The sequence below is a fragment of the Lactuca sativa genome, chromosome 5 (assembly GCF_002870075.4).
Source record: "Lactuca sativa cultivar Salinas chromosome 5, Lsat_Salinas_v11, whole genome shotgun sequence".
In the NCBI taxonomy this organism is placed as follows: domain Eukaryota; kingdom Viridiplantae; phylum Streptophyta; class Magnoliopsida; order Asterales; family Asteraceae; genus Lactuca; species Lactuca sativa.
This window is the reverse complement of record NC_056627.2, coordinates 71,780,182-71,798,761: the sequence shown is the minus strand read 5'-3', so window position 1 is coordinate 71,798,761 and position 18,580 is coordinate 71,780,182. Positions and strand designations below refer to the sequence as shown.

The window sequence follows — 18,580 nt, the reverse complement described above, 5'->3', positions numbered from 1 at the left end:
TCACCGTGAGACTCTTCATCATTGACCAATGAAGAAGGAGAAGAGGAGGCAGCGGCAGCAAGCTTCGTCGACGGATGCTCAGCAATGGTGGTCGTCGGTCTTGATGATCGGCGGCTAAGGAGGCTCCAATGGTGGCGAGCGGCTACCGGAAATGAAGAGGGAGGTATAAGGGGTTGACGGTTGTAACGGGTTTGCTAGGGTTAAGGTTTGATGACCGGCTGTGTGAACGACTATATACCCCCTCCCTTCAAATTTCCTTCCATAATGGTAGGAATGGTCCCTCTCTCTATTATTCTATCCAAGTAAAGTCCAGAATTTACCATTCCTACCCTAACTTCAGAAATTCCTTTCAACTCCCATCCAAAATTTACCCAACGACCCCCCTTAGCCCCAAAATCTCTTCAATGAAGTCCCATAATTTACCATTTAGTCCCTGCCTTCATAAATTCTGACAAATAAATCTGAAACTTACCTTTTAACCCCGAACTTCTATAATTGTGACTTTTTAACTCCTTGAAACCAACACCTTGCTCAATTATTACTGGTTTTAGGGCTTTTATACATTTATTTATTAAATAAACGGGGTGTTATAATATTTGCATGTATAATAGAGAAAACATAGATCCAAGGTATTTAGGGTTGCATGTACACCTTAAGAGTGTTAGAATGCTCAAAAGTCAACAGTGTTATCAGAGCCTAGACTTGTTTTCTTGTTATACTTCCTTAAATTGCTGAAAAAACAAAGTTTGTTGCTGTCTGAATAGCAGACTCGTCGAGTCCATGAAGGGACTCGACAAGTCCAAGAGTAAAATCATCCAACTCGTCGAGTTGGTTCATGCACTCGACGAGTTGGACCCCCAGACAACATATATTCGACTGTTTTGGCTGGAATTGGACTAGGAACATTACTCTAAGCTATTTTTGAACTTATAAACCTGTTTTTGAGGTGGTAATGTTCATGCTAATCTAATTTCAAAGATAATTGTCAATAGATTCATGTTTTGTATTAGTTTAATGGTTAGGCTAATTTCATGAAAAAGTTAGATTTGAATTATGTTGTTCTGATGAGTTGCTTAGATTAATAGAAAAGTTATATGATAATGGATTTTCAATCCAAATTAATCTAAGAGTTGATTCTAAAATGTTTTTTTTTGTAACATGTCCTCAAGCTATATGAAAAGTCACATTTGATATTCAAAAAATTAATAATATTTCCATAAGTTATTAAAAAATGGAAAGTCTCATTTTAAATGTTTTAAAGTCTTCCGTAACTTGTCTTCAAGTTATGGAACTTGAAGAGTTTTTCATTAAAACTACTTTAAACACATAAGTTATGTAATTGAAATGTTTTTGAATTTTTCAAAACTTGCCCTCAAGTTTTGGAATGTGTAAAGTTTCCCCACATGAATACTTTAATTCCAAGTTAAGCCCTTAGAATTTTAAAAGTTAAATTCAACCCTTATACTTTATAGTATTATAAGTTAATAATATATATGTATAAGAGCAAGTCAGTCTTACCGTTAGTAGGCCTCATTCACGAAGCCGGTCTATAAGGGGGTATAAGGTTACTGCCTATAAAATGGAAGTTTAATGGTGTCCACTCTCACCCACCGCTTCCTTAACTGGTGGAGGGTCGTTAGCCGAATGGGTAGGAAAAGGACTATAATTCTCCATTCATTAAAAGTATTAATGATAAATACTAAGTAACTAAACTCTTATTAATACCCAATCTTAGTTACTTAGGAAAATGTGAATTTGGTGCTAACCCATGAAATTACACTTTACACTTTGCTTAAGTCGGTTAGTGGAGCGTGTGTGGTTAATTGGCACACTAGCTTGATTCAACAAGGTAGGAAAAGGGTAACTTAATGTTTATCATAGTATCGGTGGAGCGCGTGTGGTTAACTGGAACATTGATTGATGGGTAAATATAAAGGGTACCAAGTATATTTGCATGGTTATTCACACCTTGTTTTGTGATCCTCGACATCCCAATCACAAAACTTGAGAGGGCACAATCGAGATTGAAAAATGCCATTGAAAAGTTCAATGAATCTCAAAAGATCTAGGAGTTTCAAATCCAATTAAAACCTAATAAATTATTTCGTTTTTCATGGTGGAAATTAGTGAATCGCCATTCGCCTACCTTCAAATATTCTATAGCTCGGATTACGGCATCCCTCGTCCAAGTTATAAAATATTATGTTGGGTCCTAGCCTTAATATTTCATATTCGGTGTTATATTAAGGACTTTAAATCAACTAACTTGAATATCTCCCATATTATGATCATCCCAAATCCCTTGGAACAAGCTTTCTTAATGAAGATGATGTTCCATGGTTGGATCATGGAAATAATACTTCTCTTCCTCCTCCAATTATTCTCCTTAACCCACAAGTTCTTAAATAGTTCAAGGTCACACAAGCCCTATTTGCAAGCAAGGTCTATGTGTGATCACATCTTGGAGATGAAGTCACATATTGACAATCCGAGAGAGTTTGGTGTCAAAGTCTTGAGAAAGTTGGATGTTCAATCACTTTCTAAGTCACAGAGTGAGTTCATTTTGGACTACTATGGAACAGACAATAACAAGACCCTTAATGGTCTTATCTATTTGCGTGGTGCTTCGGAATCAACAATGATTTGGAGGACTAGTAAAGAAAATTTGATTAGAAGATCAACTTTCCAAACTTCCATGGACATTTGCAATTGGTAACATTGGAAATCCAGAAAAGCTTTCTCCTCCCAGTGGAAAGGGATCAGCCATTGTCAACTCGGTTGACCAAATGCTAATTAAAGAGAAAGGCTAAGTCTGAGATTGTCCCATGTACCATTACCAAAGAGTCCATATGTTTCTATTGTCAAAAGGATAGGGCATTGGTTGCGAAGCTGCCCTAACTAACTGAAAGATCTGAGAAAAGGTCAAGTCAAAAAGTTTGACTCAATTTCAGGTAAGTCCACTATCTAACACTGTTAGGTTCCTAAGTGTTGATTCTTGGTACATGATGTGATAGGATCAAGCAAAGGGAAGGAAGCTTTAAAGAAGAGTATGTTGAATCTGATCGCGAAGATGGATTTTAATCGCGTGGTTCGAAGATCGGATTCTTGAGCTACTACTTAGGAATTATGATAGATTGCTAGGAAATATGTAATAGCATAGTTTTGTTTTAAAGTTGCATTGTAAGGGTAAAGTTTTTCTGCATTTTATAAACACATAAAATTTTAATTTTATTTTAGTTTATATGCTCTTACACAACCACTCTCCTCTCAAAAAAGCCTACGTCCTGACCATTCATCCTCTTTTTCGTCAGTTAAACCCTAGATACCCACCTTCACCATCAATGTCGCCTCCTGCCACCACCTTCAATACCTCCATCAGCCATAATTAAAAGCTGCAAAACCATCTCCTCCATGAGCAACTGCCATCTCCCCCATGAGCAACTGTAGGAAGTTCGGTCATATATCCTCTTCATATGAACATGGTATCTAATGCCACATAATTTCAGATCACTTTTCTCTCTTCAGCTTTACTCTCACTTCCCGGACACCACCATCGCACCAATAATGTGACTCTCAAAAAACCCGACACCAACACAAAATCACACAACTGAGACATCTAAAAACCCCTAGATCTACGACCACCACAACCAATAACCTCTCTCCAACTCTTCCCTCACTGATTTGATTTCCCCTCTCCCGCAGACACACAAACAAAAGATGAAGATATGAGCATGGTTTATCCCTATATTATATTTCTTTATCTCTCATTGATTTTCATGGAGGAACATGGAGTAATAAATACGATCGAAGATTGTACCCTCAAATGAGATCCTTATTTTAGGTATTTTTTGTTGTTTTGTTTGATTTGGTTGTCTTGATCTGCTTTGCATTTAGATATATGATTATTCATGGATTGTTCTCTGCCTCCACGCCCCAGGTATTTTAGGGTCTCCATTAATTTCAGGTGGTTTTTTTTCTTTTTATTCTCATTCTTTCTTTAACGGAAGAAAAATAAGGAAATAGGAAATTTTGCTTCGACCTTTAGGGATTTGGGGCACCGGTACTTTCCAGTGACCCAGCTTCTGCAAAGGTTTAGGTGAAATAGTAGGGGTTAGGGCGTCGATGTAAAACCACTTGGTCTGATAGGTGCCTACTATTAATATGCAGAATCATTCATCAGGTATGTGTCTACTATAAACATTATTCTTGATTTTAGTCATACATTATTTTATTTACAGCCATAACCTCTATCACTCAACTTACCAACGTTTGCTGCTCTCCTCTCTCTTTTCTCCATCTCTCTTTCTCTCATTCTCCTTATTGATCCTAAAACCCAAAAAAAGTTGTTGATTTGGTGAAACCAGATTAGAAAGGTGTTTTTTTGTTTGAAAAGGCCACTTCCATCCTCTGGAAAAAATTTCTATGTTTTTTAGAGAGAAGCTACATCACCCCTGGAAATGCTACTCTATATTTAATTGTCTCATACAGGTTAATGGATCATTATATGATTTTTTTCATTGATAATCAGGTGGGTGGAATTATAATGATTAGTGTTTTCTTATTGCAAGGTGAACAAGGCATTTGAATGTGGTGGAGTTATGGTTACAGGTAGGTGGAATTATGGTCACAAGGTGAATCTAGATTTGATTTGGGTGTACTCAATATCATATCTCAGTTTTTTTTTTTTATAAATTCAACCTATTATTCTTTTTTTTTTTTGCAAATTTAATATCCACTTTATGATTACAATTATGGCATGTTTACTTGTAGCATTTAGGATATTAGAATCGAGATTGTTTGTTTTTGTTCTCTAAAGGAAAAAAATGAAGAGCAACCATTTATATAAGAGAGTCTTTGTGTTATTATATAGCTTGGATTACGACATCCCTCTTCCAAGTTATAAAATATTATGTTGGGTCCTAGCCTTAATATTTTATATTCGGTGTTATATTAAGGACTTTAAACCAACTAACTTAAATATCTCCCATATTATTGTAACGCCCGGGTTTTCAGGGCTAAGCATTTTTGTCAATGTAATAGTCTAGGTCAACTATTGTAACTCTTTTTGAAGTAATAAATATAAAATATTTGAGTATTATGTGAATTATGTGTGTTTATGTGTTTATTATTTAATTATAAATGTATAATTAATAAAGAATAAAAATGAGCGTCAAAATTAAAGTGTGAGATAATCCTGATATCTCTACATAAAGTTGTAGAATACGTCTCAAGGTTTCTGTACATATAAAGAATGCCGAAATCCGAGCTATAACGAAGAAGTTATGGCCCGCCGAAGTTTTACGGCAAAACCGGCACGACACCGGGAGACGTAAATAGTGAATTTACGATAGAAGACTTTTTAGCCTTATCAATCTAAACAAAAGTCGTAGAATATGTTAAACTAAGAACATTGATAAAAAGAACGCCCAAATCTGACTTCGTATGAAGAAGTTATGATTTTTCTAAGATTCGGCTTAGCAGTGCACGGCCTGAAACTCGAATTTTAGTTCGAGCGGTTTTTGGCTTACGCAACGTAAATGAGAGTTGAAGATCTCATTAATAGGAAATCAACGGTAAAAAGACAGACAAAAACAGAGTCCGTATGTAGAAGTTATTAATTTTACGCAGACGTTTAACAGTATAATCTCCTTGTACTGTTAAATTTAAGATCGATCGAGAATTGGCTGACGGTGTCAAAATGAAAGTTGTAGATCTTATTATTACCTACGCGTGGATATAAAGAACGTCAAAAACGGAGGTCGTATGTGAAAGTTACGGATTTTAGAAGTCGGAAGTGTGCTGTGCGAAAATGGGTGATGTGGCACAATCTTGGCCATTGCTTTCTCCCCAAGGCTTGCCACCAGATGGTGACATGTGGCACCAAGTTCAGCCACATTTCACCCTATAAATACCACCTCTCCCACCCTCATTTTCTTCACACCTTTCCCATTCTTTCTTCTCTTTACTCTCTCTCTCTCTCTAGAACCTCTCTCTAGCCCCGAAATCCCCCGAAAAGCCTAGGGAACCTCCCTAGCACGAGGCGGAAGCCCCGGAGTGCTCGAAGGCTCCGAGAAGAAGAGCTTTTCGGCTCGGGAACGCTGCTCCAAGCAAAGCCCGGTTTTCTATAAAACCCGCTGTAAGTGAGCTACGCCTACGCTATTTTTAATATAACTTTTATTTAATTATAGTAACGTTATTAGGAACTTATAATAAATACTTGGGCTATTATTATGAGTTATATAAGTATTTTTTTGACGCTTATATAATAATAATAATAATAGCTAGACTATTAATTAGTCTCGACGAATAATAAACTAAACTCTAGTGGTAATAATACTAGGTTTCGTCGAAGAAAATTCTTTTTAAGAAGCGAAGCGCTGTCTGAGTTCGGAATCACCACCTTTTCAGGTGAGTGCATATTTACTTTCAACTTACACATAGATATGAAGTATTTAATATAAATTACGTGCTATTTGTGCATATTATCTGAATACTTGCTATCTATGCTGGATGAACGTTTTATACATGTTTTCAAAGATTTAAACTGTATATGTATTTTATATCTACAAAATGTGTTGGGTAAAACATGGGTAGATGTAATAGTTGTTGTGTGACAAAATAAAATAATGAGAGGCCTCGTTATAGATGTTATTGATGATCCAGTCATCTAGCGGAGTATAGATGACGACCACGGACTATTCTAGACAGTCCAGTGGAACACTAGCAGGCTCGCAACCTGTAGGTGTTTATTTGAACTGTGTGTTTATTTGAACTGTGTGCTCACCAGATGTACTCCATCCCCCACATGGTTGCCTATTAGGACATTTATTGCTGAGGAATCCCCTTAGTAGTAGTGTCCGTCCCGATGATGATCCTTAGGCTAGGTCCCTTATGATAGGTGTTTAGGGACGTAAAGTGAGGATAACGGGAACGGGTAATCGGGTTATTGTTGATTGATGAAATTAATAAACTATTTATTGTGGGTTGAAAACCCTATGTGCTCACCAGGCTCCCAAGCCTGACCCACTCAGTTTTATGTATTACAGGTAGTGGCGCTTGAGCATATATATGATGTTTGGACGAGGGATTACGGATATAGGCCTGTAGATATGAAATAATGTAGTAAGGCTTGTATTGTACTGTTTATGCTTTTGATCTGTACGAACATGACATCCCGAGTCTTTTAATGAAATACATTTCTATGGAAATGCTTTTGATAAATCTTTATCATATTATTGTTTTGGGACAAATTCCGCAACACTTTTATTTAAAATGTTACTCTGATTTTTAAACAAAGCATAAACAAACCGGTCTTTTCTGGCCGTGATTTTGGGGATGTCACAGTTGGTATCAGAGCATTAGTTTAAGCGAACTAGGAATTTGTAGGATTTCTAGACTTAAACTTAGAATGCTAAGTGATGATTGTGAGGTGTGAGCACTAGCCTATTTTAGGAATTGTGCGTAAAATGCTTTTATGTGCTAAATGCTTTGTGCATAATATGCTGTTAATTGTTCGGATCTATGGTCTGTTGCCGACCGGATCTGGAAACTTTATGTGCTTAGGATTCTAAACGTACGACTACGCTATTAGAACTAGCATGTAAATGTTTCGGAGTGATAAGGACGATTTAAAACGTCTCTCCTAAATAAAGATCTAAATTCACCTTATTCGGTGTATAGATCAAGATGGCAAGGACCCGTAGCGGAAACGTAAACGCAAATGGGAACAGACACCAACCCCCCGTGATCGAGCAAATACCAGTTGTGGAAGCCGCTGCCGGACCAATAACGATGGCCGGAGTGCAAGCGATGATCCAGGCTATGTTGGATCGTCAAATGGAGGAAACTAGACGTTTGCTCCAGCAAAATCGAGAGGAAGGCACTATTCAAATCGAACAGCCCGAGTTGAACGAAGGGCAAACTGAGGAAGGAGACTACAGTGGAACTGTTGGTCAAGTCAACCAACCAATAGTTCAAGAAAATAACCAAGATGACGGATTCGAGAGAAATGGATGCAAGTACAAGGATTTTCAGACTTGCAAGCCATCGACTTTCACGGGAAAGGAAGATCCAATCGGAGTCATGGATTGGATCTCGGAGATGGAGTTAGCTTTCATGACATGCGGTTGCAGAGGAAAGCTACAGACCACATTTGCAGTACGTCAGTTTCGAGGAGGCGCTGTACGTTGGTGGAATACCTTGGGGAAGACTTTAAGCCCCAACAAGCCCCTGCAACTGACATGGGCAGAATTTCTGGTGCAATTCAAACGAAAATACTGCTTGGCTCAAAACCTGTTAGAGTTAGAGAACCAGTTTCTAACCTTGAAGAAGGGAAGCATGTCAATCGATGAATACACGAACAACTTCACAGAAAAGATGGAGTTTGCCTTGCGTCTTGTTCCGGATGAGCTGACGAAAATTGATAAGTACGCAAAGGGACTTCCATGGGAGTACGCGGTGCCAGTACGTCAGGCACCTACTTTGGAGGCAGCTATCTGGGCTGCCAAGTCTGTGGAGGACATGATTAAGGGAAGAGCTGCCAGCAAAATCGAGGTTGGCGAGAAGAGGAAATTTGAAGGGTCTGCTAAACCCAACAAAAAGAAGAGCAAGTTCGGTTCAAAAAAATTCGGGGGAGGAAACGAATTTAAATGGTGCGAGAAGTGCAAGAAGAAGCACTCGGGAAAATGTGGCGATGAAGTAACCTGCTACAAGTGTGGGAAAACAGGGCACTATGCCAATGAGTGCACCACCAACAAGAAGGTGTGCTACGAGTGTCGTGAAGAAGGGCATATTGCTAAGGATTGCCCAAGGAAGAAAGATGCGGGAAGGCCCAACATACCACCAAAGCCACAGGCGAGAGCCTTTCAGATGACGCTCGAGGCTGCGAAGGAGGCAGCAGACGTCGCTTCAGGTACCTTTCTTGTAAATGGTTTGCCTGCAAATATACTATTTGATTCCGGAGCCAATTACTCCTTTGTGTCGCATAAATTTGGTGGAAGATTAGCATTCCCTGTAGAAAAACTAGATAATGCTCTGATTGTAGAAGTTGCCAGTGGCAAACTCGTACCTGTTAGTAATCGTATTAGGAACATCGTCATTGACCTAAACGGAAACGAATTCCATGAGGAACTATTACCCATAGAGTTAAACGGTTTCGACATCGTTTTGGGTATGGATTGGCTTAGCGCCAACGATGACGATATATTATGCCAAAAGAAGATAGTTAGGATAAACCCACCCGGAAAGGAATCATTTATGGTGTACGGGGACAAACGCAGAGTAACTTCTGGAATCATCTCCCTGATGAAAGCCAGGAAATGTTTGTCCAAAGGATGTGCATCATACTTGGCATTCGTAATCGATGCTAAGAAAGAAAAGAAAGAGGTGCAGAATATACCGGTTGTGTGCGATTATCCGGAAGTCTTTCCCGAAGATCTTCCCGGATTACCACCTGATAGACAAGTGGAGTTTCGTATAGACTTGTTACCAGGAACAACACCGATAGCAAAGCCACCTTACCGATTAGCACCGACGGAGATGAAGGAGCTCATGACACAACTTCAGGAGTTGTTGGACAGCGGATTCATTCGACCTAGTTCATCACCCTGGGGAGCACCGGTGTTATTCGTGAAGAAGAAGGACGGAAGCATGAGGATGTGCATAGACTACCGAGAGCTGAATAAGGCAACGGTGAAGAACAAGTATCCATTGCCGAGGATTGATGACCTATTCGATCAGCTGCAAGGTTCGAGCTACTTCTCAAAGATCGATCTTAGGTCAGGATATCATCAGCTGAAGGTGAGAGAGCAGGATATTGAGAAGACTGCATTCAGAACAAGATATGGACACTACGAGTTCTTGGTTATGTCATTCGGACTAACCAATGCTCCCGCAGCATTCATGGATTTGATGAATAGGGTCTGTAAACCATTCCTCGATAAATCTGTGATAGTGTTCATCGACGACATTCTTATTTACTCGAAAAGCCAGGAGGAGCATGGCAAGCATCTACGAGAAGTGTTGGAGGTGTTAAAGAAGGAGAAGCTTTTTGCGAAGTTCTCCAAATGCGACTTCTGGATACGGGAAGTCCAATTCTTGGGTCATGTTGTTAACCAAGAAGGAATAATGGTTGGCCCCGCCAAGATCGAGGCTGTAATGAAGTGGGAACGTCCGAAGAGTCCCACGGAGGTTCGAAGCTTTCTAGGATTAGCCGGATATTACCGACGATTTATCCAAGGCTTTTCTTCGATAGCTGCTCCATTAACAGCTTTGACCCATAAAGGAGCTACGTATACATGGAGTGAGAAACACGATGAGGCGTTCGAGAAGCTAAAGAAGAAGTTATGTGAAGCACCGATACTTTCTCTACCCGATGGAGTTGAAGATTTCGCGGTTTATAGTGATGCATCTGGAGTCGGGTTGGGTTGTGTTCTGACCCAAAGAGAAAAGGTGATAGCATACGCATCTCGACAATTGAAAGAGCACGAAAAGAACTACCCCACTCATGATCTGGAGTTGGCAGCGGTAGTATTTGCCTTAAAGATATGGAGGCATTACCTCTATGGCACGAAGTGTAAGCTCTTCACTGATCATAAGAGTCTCCAGTATCTCTTTAATCAGAAGGAGTTGAACATGAGGCAACGACGCTGGCTAGAGCTTCTCAAGGACTACGACTGTGAGATACTTTACCACCCAGGTAAAGCAAATATTGTTGCTAATGCTCTCAATCGGAAAGTCAATCTTGAAAGAAAAAGGCCAAGAGCGTTAAGAATTGAAGTCGTCTCGACGATTGTGGAAAGTATCAGGAAAGCTCAAGAAGAAGCCTTAGAAAAGAATGACCGAAAGGAAGAACGTTTGGGAAAAACGTTAGTGTTCGGTACAAACAGTCGAGGACTGAAGGTATTCCAAGATCGAATCTGGGTACCTAAGATGGGAGGAATAAGAGATCTTCTAATGGAAGAAGCACACAAGACCATGTACTCGATTCATCCCGGTAGCACTAAAATGTATAGGGACCTAAAACCCTACTACTGGTGGCCGACGATGAAGCTCGATGTTGCGAAGTATGTGGCCGAGTGCGTAACATGCGCGAGGGTTAAGGCACAACATCAGAAACCGTATGGGAGTTTAGAACCTTTACCTGTACCCATGGGTAAATGGGAAGACATCACCATGGATTTTGTGACTAAACTGCCCAGAACGAAGAACGGACACGACATGATTTGGGTAGTCGTGGATCGTTTCACCAAGAGTGCACACTTCATAGCCGCCAACGAGAAGTGGTCTATGGATAAGCTCGCAAACGCTTACGTGAAGGAAATTGTAAGACTTCACGGTGTCCCTCTTACGATTGTGTCAGATCGTGATAGTCGTTTCACGTCAAGGTTTTGGAGGAGTCTACAAGAGGAGTTGGGTACAAAGTTGTGTTTGAGTACTGCTTACCATCCGCAAACTGATGGTCAGAGCGAAAGAACAATTCAGACGCTGGAAGATATGTTGAGAGCATGTACCCTCGAATTCCAAGGGAATTGGGACGAGCACTTACCTCTGGTAGAATTTTCCTACAACAATAGTTTTCACTCGAGCATCAAGATGGCACCTTATCAGGCCTTGTATGGACAGAAGTGTCGTACGCCGTCTTGTTGGCTTGAAGCCGGAGAGAAGCAGTTTATGGGCCCTGAGATAGTCCATGAGACTGCTGAGAAATTGAAGGTGATTAGGGAAAGAATGTTAGCAGCTCAGGATCGTCAGAAGAGCTATGCTGACAAGAAAAGACGACCGATAACCTTCGAAGTTGGGGATTCCGTTTTACTTAAAGTCTCACCGTGGAAGGGACTTATACGATTTGGGAAACGAGGAAAGTTGAGTCCAAGGTTTATTGGACCGTTCAAAGTTCTTCAGAAGATTGGGAACCAAGCTTACAAGCTGGAATTGCCCGAAGAACTCAATGGTATTCATAACACCTTCCATGTGTGTTATTTGAGGAAATTCATGGGAGATGTTCCCGACATAATTCCAATCTCGGAATTAAGGATGGATGAGAATAAAATGCTGATCGAAGAGCCAGAGGCAATTATTGACCGTAAGACTAAGAAGCTACGACGCAAGATGGTCAACTTGGTGCTAGTCCGATGGAAACATTCGAATGGGCCGAATCTCACTTGGGAAACAGAGGATGACATGATGAGTCGCTATCCACATCTGTTTGCTGATGCATGATTCCGGGACGGAATCATCCTAAGGGGGAGAGAATTGTAACGCCCGGGTTTTCAGGGCTAAGCATTTTTGTCAATGTAATAGTCTAGGTCAACTATTGTAACTCTTTTTGAAGTAATAAATATAAAATATTTGAGTATTATGTGAATTATGTGTGTTTATGTGTTTATTATTTAATTATAAATGTATAATTAATAAAGAATAAAAATGAGCGTCAAAATTAAAGTGTGAGATAATCCTGATATCTCTACATAAAGTTGTAGAATACGTCTCAAGGTTTCTGTACATATAAAGAATGCCGAAATCCGAGCTATAACGAAGAAGTTATGGCCCGCCGAAGTTTTACGGCAAAACCGGCACGACACCGGGAGACGTAAATAGTGAATTTACGATAGAAGACTTTTTAGCCTTATCAATCTAAACAAAAGTCGTAGAATATGTTAAACTAAGAACATTGATAAAAAGAACGCCCAAATCTGACTTCGTATGAAGAAGTTATGATTTTTCTAAGATTCGGCTTAGCAGTGCACGGCCTGAAACTCGAATTTTAGTTCGAGCGGTTTTTGGCTTACGCAACGTAAATGAGAGTTGAAGATCTCATTAATAGGAAATCAACGGTAAAAAGACAGACAAAAACAGAGTCCGTATGTAGAAGTTATTAATTTTACGCAGACGTTTAACGGTATAATCTCCTTGTACTGTTAAATTTAAGATCGATCGAGAATTGGCTGACGGTGTCAAAATGAAAGTTGTAGATCTTATTATTACCTACGCGTGGATATAAAGAACGTCAAAAACGGAGGTCGTATGTGAAAGTTACGGATTTTAGAAGTCGGAAGTGTGCTGTGCGAAAATGGGTGATGTGGCACAATCTTGGCCATTGCTTTCTCCCCAAGGCTTGCCACCAGATGGTGACATGTGGCACCAAGTTCAGCCACATTTCACCCTATAAATACCACCTCTCCCACCCTCATTTTCTTCACACCTTTCCCATTCTTTCTTCTCTTTACTCTCTCTCTCTCTCTAGAACCTCTCTCTAGCCCCGAAATCCCCCGAAAAGCCTAGGGAACCTCCCTAGCACGAGGCGGAAGCCCCGGAGTGCTCGAAGGCTCCGAGAAGAAGAGCTTTTCGGCTCGGGAACGCTGCTCCAAGCAAAGCCCGGTTTTCTATAAAACCCGCTGTAAGTGAGCTACGTCTACGCTATTTTTAATATAACTTTTATTTAATTATAGTAACGTTATTAGGAACTTATAATAAATACTTGGGCTATTATTATGAGTTATATAAGTATTTTTTTGACGCTTATATAATAATAATAATAATAGCTAGACTATTAATTAGTCTCGACGAATAATAAACTAAACTCTAGTGGTAATAATACTAGGTTTCGTCGAAGAAAATTCTTTTTAAGAAGCGAAGCGCTGTCTGAGTTCGGAATCACCACCTTTTCAGGTGAGTGCATATTTACTTTCAACTTACACATAGATATGAAGTATTTAATATAAATTACGTGCTATTTGTGCATATTATCTGAATACTTGCTATCTATGCTGGATGAACGTTTTATACATGTTTTCAAAGATTTAAACTGTATATGTATTTTATATCTACAAAATGTGTTGGGTAAAACATGGGTAGATGTAATAGTTGCTGTGTGACAAAATAAAATAATGAGAGGCCTCGTTATAGATGTTATTGATGATCCAGTCATCTAGCGGAGTATAGATGACGACCACGGACTATTCTAGACAGTCCAGTGGAACACTAGCAGGCTCGCAACCTGTAGGTGTTTATTTGAACTGTGTGTTTATTTGAACTGTGTGCTCACCAGATGTACTCCATCCCCCACATGGTTGCCTATTAGGACATTTATTGCTGAGGAATCCCCTTAGTAGTAGTGTCCGTCCCGATGATGATCCTTAGGCTAGGTCCCTTATGATAGGTGTTTAGGGACGTAAAGTGAGGATAACGGGAACGGGTAATCGGGTTATTGTTGATTGATGAAATTAATAAACTATTTATTGTGGGTTGAAAACCCTATGTGCTCACCAGGCTCCCAAGCCTGACCCACTCAGTTTTATGTATTACAGGTAGTGGCGCTTGAGCATATATATGATGTTTGGACGAGGGATTACGGATATAGGCCTGTAGATATGAAATAATGTAGTAAGGCTTGTATTGTACTGTTTATGCTTTTGATCTGTACGAACATGACATCCCGAGTCTTTTAATGAAATACATTTCTATGGAAATGCTTTTGATAAATCTTTATCATATTATTGTTTTGGGACAAATTCCGCAACACTTTTATTTAAAATGTTACTCTGATTTTTAAACAAAGCATAAACAAACCGGTCTTTTCTGGCCGTGATTTTGGGGATGTCACAATTATGATCATCCCAAATCCCTTGGAACAAGCGTTCTTAATGAAGATGATGTTCCATGGTTGGATCATGGAAATCATACTTCTCTTCCTCCTCCAATTATTCTCCTTAACCCACAAGTTCTTAAATAGTTCAAGGTCACTCAAGCCCTATTGGCAAGCAAGGTCTATGTGTGATCACATCTTGGAGATGAAGTCACATATTGACAAGTCGGGAGAGTTTGGTGTCAAAGTCTTGAGAAAGTTGGATGTTCAATCACTTTCTAAGTCATATAGTGAGTTCATTTTGGACTACTATGGAACAGACAATAACATGACCCTTAATGGTCTTATTTATTTGAATGGTGCTTCAGAATCAACAATGATTTGGAGGACTAGTAAAGCAAATTTGATTAGAAGATCAACTTTCTAAACTTCCATGGACATTTGCAATGGTAACATTGGAAATCCAGAAAAGCTTTCTCTTCCTAATGGAAAGGGATCCACCATTGTCAACTCGTTTGACCAAATGCTCAAGAGAAAGGCTATGTATGAGATTGTCCCGTGTACCATTACCAAAGAGTCCATATGTTTCTATTGTCAAAAGGATGGGGAATTGGTTGTGAAGCTGCCCTAACTAACTGAAAGATCTGAGAAAAGGTCTAGTCAAAAAGTTTGACTCGATTTCAGGTAAGTCCACTATCTAACTCTGTTAATTTCCTAAGTGTTGATTCTTGGTACATGATGTGATAGGATCAAGCAAAGGGAAGGAAGCTTAAAAGAAGAGTATGTTGAATCTGATCGTGAAGATGGATTTTAATCGCATGGTTCGAAGATCGGATTCTTGAGCTACTACTTAGGAATTACGATAGATTGCTAGGAAATATGTAATAGCGTAGTTTTGTTTTAAAGTTGCATTGTAAGGGTAGAGTTTTTCTGCATTTTATAAACACATAAAATTTTGATTTTATTTTAGTTTATATGCTCTTACACAACCACTCTCCTCTCACAAAAGCCTACGTCCTGACCATTCATCCTCTTTTTCTTCAATTAAACCCTAGATACCCACCTTCACCATCAATGTCGCCTCCTGCCACCACCTTCAATACCTCCATCAGCCATAGTTAAAAGCTGCAAAACCATCTCCTCCATGAGCAACTGCCATCTCCCTCATGAGCAACTGTAGGAAGTTCGTTCATATATTCTCTTCATATGAACATGGTATCTAAGGCCACATAATTTCAGATCACTTTTCTCTCTTTAGCTTTACTCTCACTTCCCTGACACCACCATCGCACCAATAATGTGACTCTCTAAAAACCCAATGCCAACACAAAATCACACAATTGATACATCTAAAAACCCCTAATCTACGACCACCAGAACCAACAACCTCTCTCCAACTCTTCCCTCACTGATTTTATTTCCCCTCTACCGCAGATACACAAACAAAAGATGAAGATATGAGCATGGTTTATCCCTATATTATATTTCTTTATCTCTCATTGATCTTCATGGAGGAGCATGGAGTAATAAATAAGATCAAAGATTGTACCCTCAAATGAGATCCTTATTTTAGGTATTTTTTGTTGTTTTGTTTGATTTGGTTGTCTTGATCTGCTTTGCATTTCAGATATATGATTATTCATGGATTGTTCTCTGCCTCCAAGCCCCAGGCATTTTAGGGTCTCCATTAATTTTAGGTGGTTTTTTTTCTTTTTATTCTCATTCTTTCTTTAACGGAAGAAAAATAAGGTAATAGGAAATTTTGCTTCGTCCTTTAGGGAATTGGGGCACCGGTACTTTCCAGTGACCCAGCTTCTGCAAAGGTTTAGGTGAAATAGTAGGGGTTAGGGTGTCGATGTAAAACCACTTTGTCTGATTGGTGCCTACTATTAATATGCAAAATCATTCATCAGGTATGTGTCTACTATAAACATTATTCTTGATTTTAGTCATACATTATTTTATTTACAGCCATAACCTCTATCACTCAACTTACCAACGTTTGCTGCTCTCCTCTCTCCCTTTCTCCATCTCTCTTTCTCTCTTTCTCCTTCTTGATCCTAAAACCCAAAACAATTTTGTTGATTTGGTGAAACCAGATTAGAAAGGTGTTTTTTTTGTTTGAAAAGGCCACTTCCATCCTCTGGCAAAAATTTCTTTGTTTTTTAGAGAGAAGGTACATCACCCCTGGAAATGCTACTCTATATTTAATTGTCTCATACAGGTTAATGGATCCTTATATGATTTTTTCATTGATAATCAGGTGGGTGGAATTATGATGATTAGTGTTTTCTTAATGCATGGTGAACAAGGCATTTGAATGTGGTGGAGTTATGGTTACAGGTAGGTGGAGTTATGGTTAAAGGTGAATCTAGATTTGATTTGGGTGTACTCAATATCATATCTCAGTTTTTTTTTTATAAATTCAACCTATTATTCTTTTTTTTTTTTGCAAATTTAATATCCACTTTATGATTACAATTATGGCATGTTTACTTGTAGCATTTAGGATATAAGAATCGAGATTGTTTGTTTTTGCTCTATAAATGAAAAAAATGAAGAGCAACCATTTATATAAGAGAGTCTTTGTGTAATTATACAACACATCTGCATAAGAGGTGTCCGGTCAAAGTTTAGGTCAATAGGAATTGCAAAAAAGGGTATATATTTGGTTCTATATTTACTTGATCAAAAAGAATTGTTATGTTGTAATGTTTCATTTTCTTTTACACTTGAGTACTCGATTACTAAATACTAAATATTTTTAAATAAATTAAAACCATTTAAAGAGTTAAAATCGGATGTTCATGGCCTCTTACGACTCTTCATGATGCTTACTATAAGTTTCTTTTGTATGCGTCCATACAATACAATAAATAATTTCCCACATACTTACAAGTACCATCATTAACTTTACAATACTAGATTCATCTATTTTATGATATTACACATGAAGTTCCCTAATAGATATTCAAACTAGTATGAGGTGACTTTAAGCAGTTTGATCACTTGGTGTTTTGCATGATTGTATCAGCACCATTGACTAGTTGTTTTGTTTGGTTTATAAGGTAAGGGAAAGTGATTTTAATATAAAGTATATTGGGTCTCAAAAAGAGTTATGTATACCATGTTTTAGGTTAATTTAGACATTTGACAAATAATTCTTTATTAGAACCTTCAAATTGAGATGTGTAGTTTTAAATAGTTCTATGGTTTCTTAATCTTTACACCATTATGTGCTCCTGCAAGCGACCATGCATATATTAATTTTTTTTCAAGTTTCAATGCTTTAATAAATTTAATCCATTTAAAAGCACCAACACCACACTAGGAGCAACAAAGTGGGGGTAAAATGGTCAACATATTTGAAACTTGCCAAAACAGCAGCCATGCATCCATAAACCCGAAGGATGGTCCAGATTAGATCTTACATCACCCATGATAGCTTAATGCATACATCTTTATACAATGTTGGTCATATTTTGAGGCTTCATGGGTTTATTTTCAGTTTAATTAAATTTATGATATTTTTAGTTATTATTTTAATGTTTTGTCACTTTTTTGACTTATAGTTTATTTCAGGATATGGGTTTTTTTCATTTGTTGACATATACTTAACCAATCTGCTTTAAATCTCTATTAAAACATTGTACATTCACCATCTATATATAAACTAAAGATGATACAAGATTGAGATGGAGCAAGTGGGAAATTGGATTTGTTTTATATTTAGCCTAATTAGGTGATAATTACAAGAATTATCAATGTATTTTGATTGCTTTTCCTTTTTAAGCATTTTGTCGGTGAAAAACAAATAATATAATTAGCATCATTTTCCTTACTTTCATTCTACTTTTTAATATTGTATTCTGCTTGTAATCGACTATTTATAAATGTTATTTTTTGAATAGTCGTAATGGTAGGCTTTATCTCACATGATAATATTAAATTTTAATTAAATAAACAATGAAAAATCATAAAAAAAATAAACAAATA

General features: G+C 38.2%; 2 long non-coding RNA genes across 2 annotated transcripts; both read left to right on the top strand.

The window, feature by feature from the left end:
* The first annotated feature begins 5,428 nt into the window (after nt 1-5,428).
* Nucleotides 5,429-7,208, top strand: LOC128126206 (uncharacterized). The gene is made up of 3 exons (XR_008223975.1): nt 5,429-6,136; nt 6,341-6,408; nt 7,047-7,208. It is a non-coding gene; the product is annotated as an uncharacterized LOC128126206 (long non-coding RNA).
* Nucleotides 7,209-12,973: 5,765 nt separating this feature from the next.
* Nucleotides 12,974-14,468, top strand: LOC128126205 (uncharacterized). Its single transcript, XR_008223974.1, has 3 exons — nt 12,974-13,396; nt 13,601-13,668; nt 14,307-14,468. It is a non-coding gene; the product is annotated as an uncharacterized LOC128126205 (long non-coding RNA).
* Nucleotides 14,469-18,580: the final 4,112 nt, after the last annotated feature.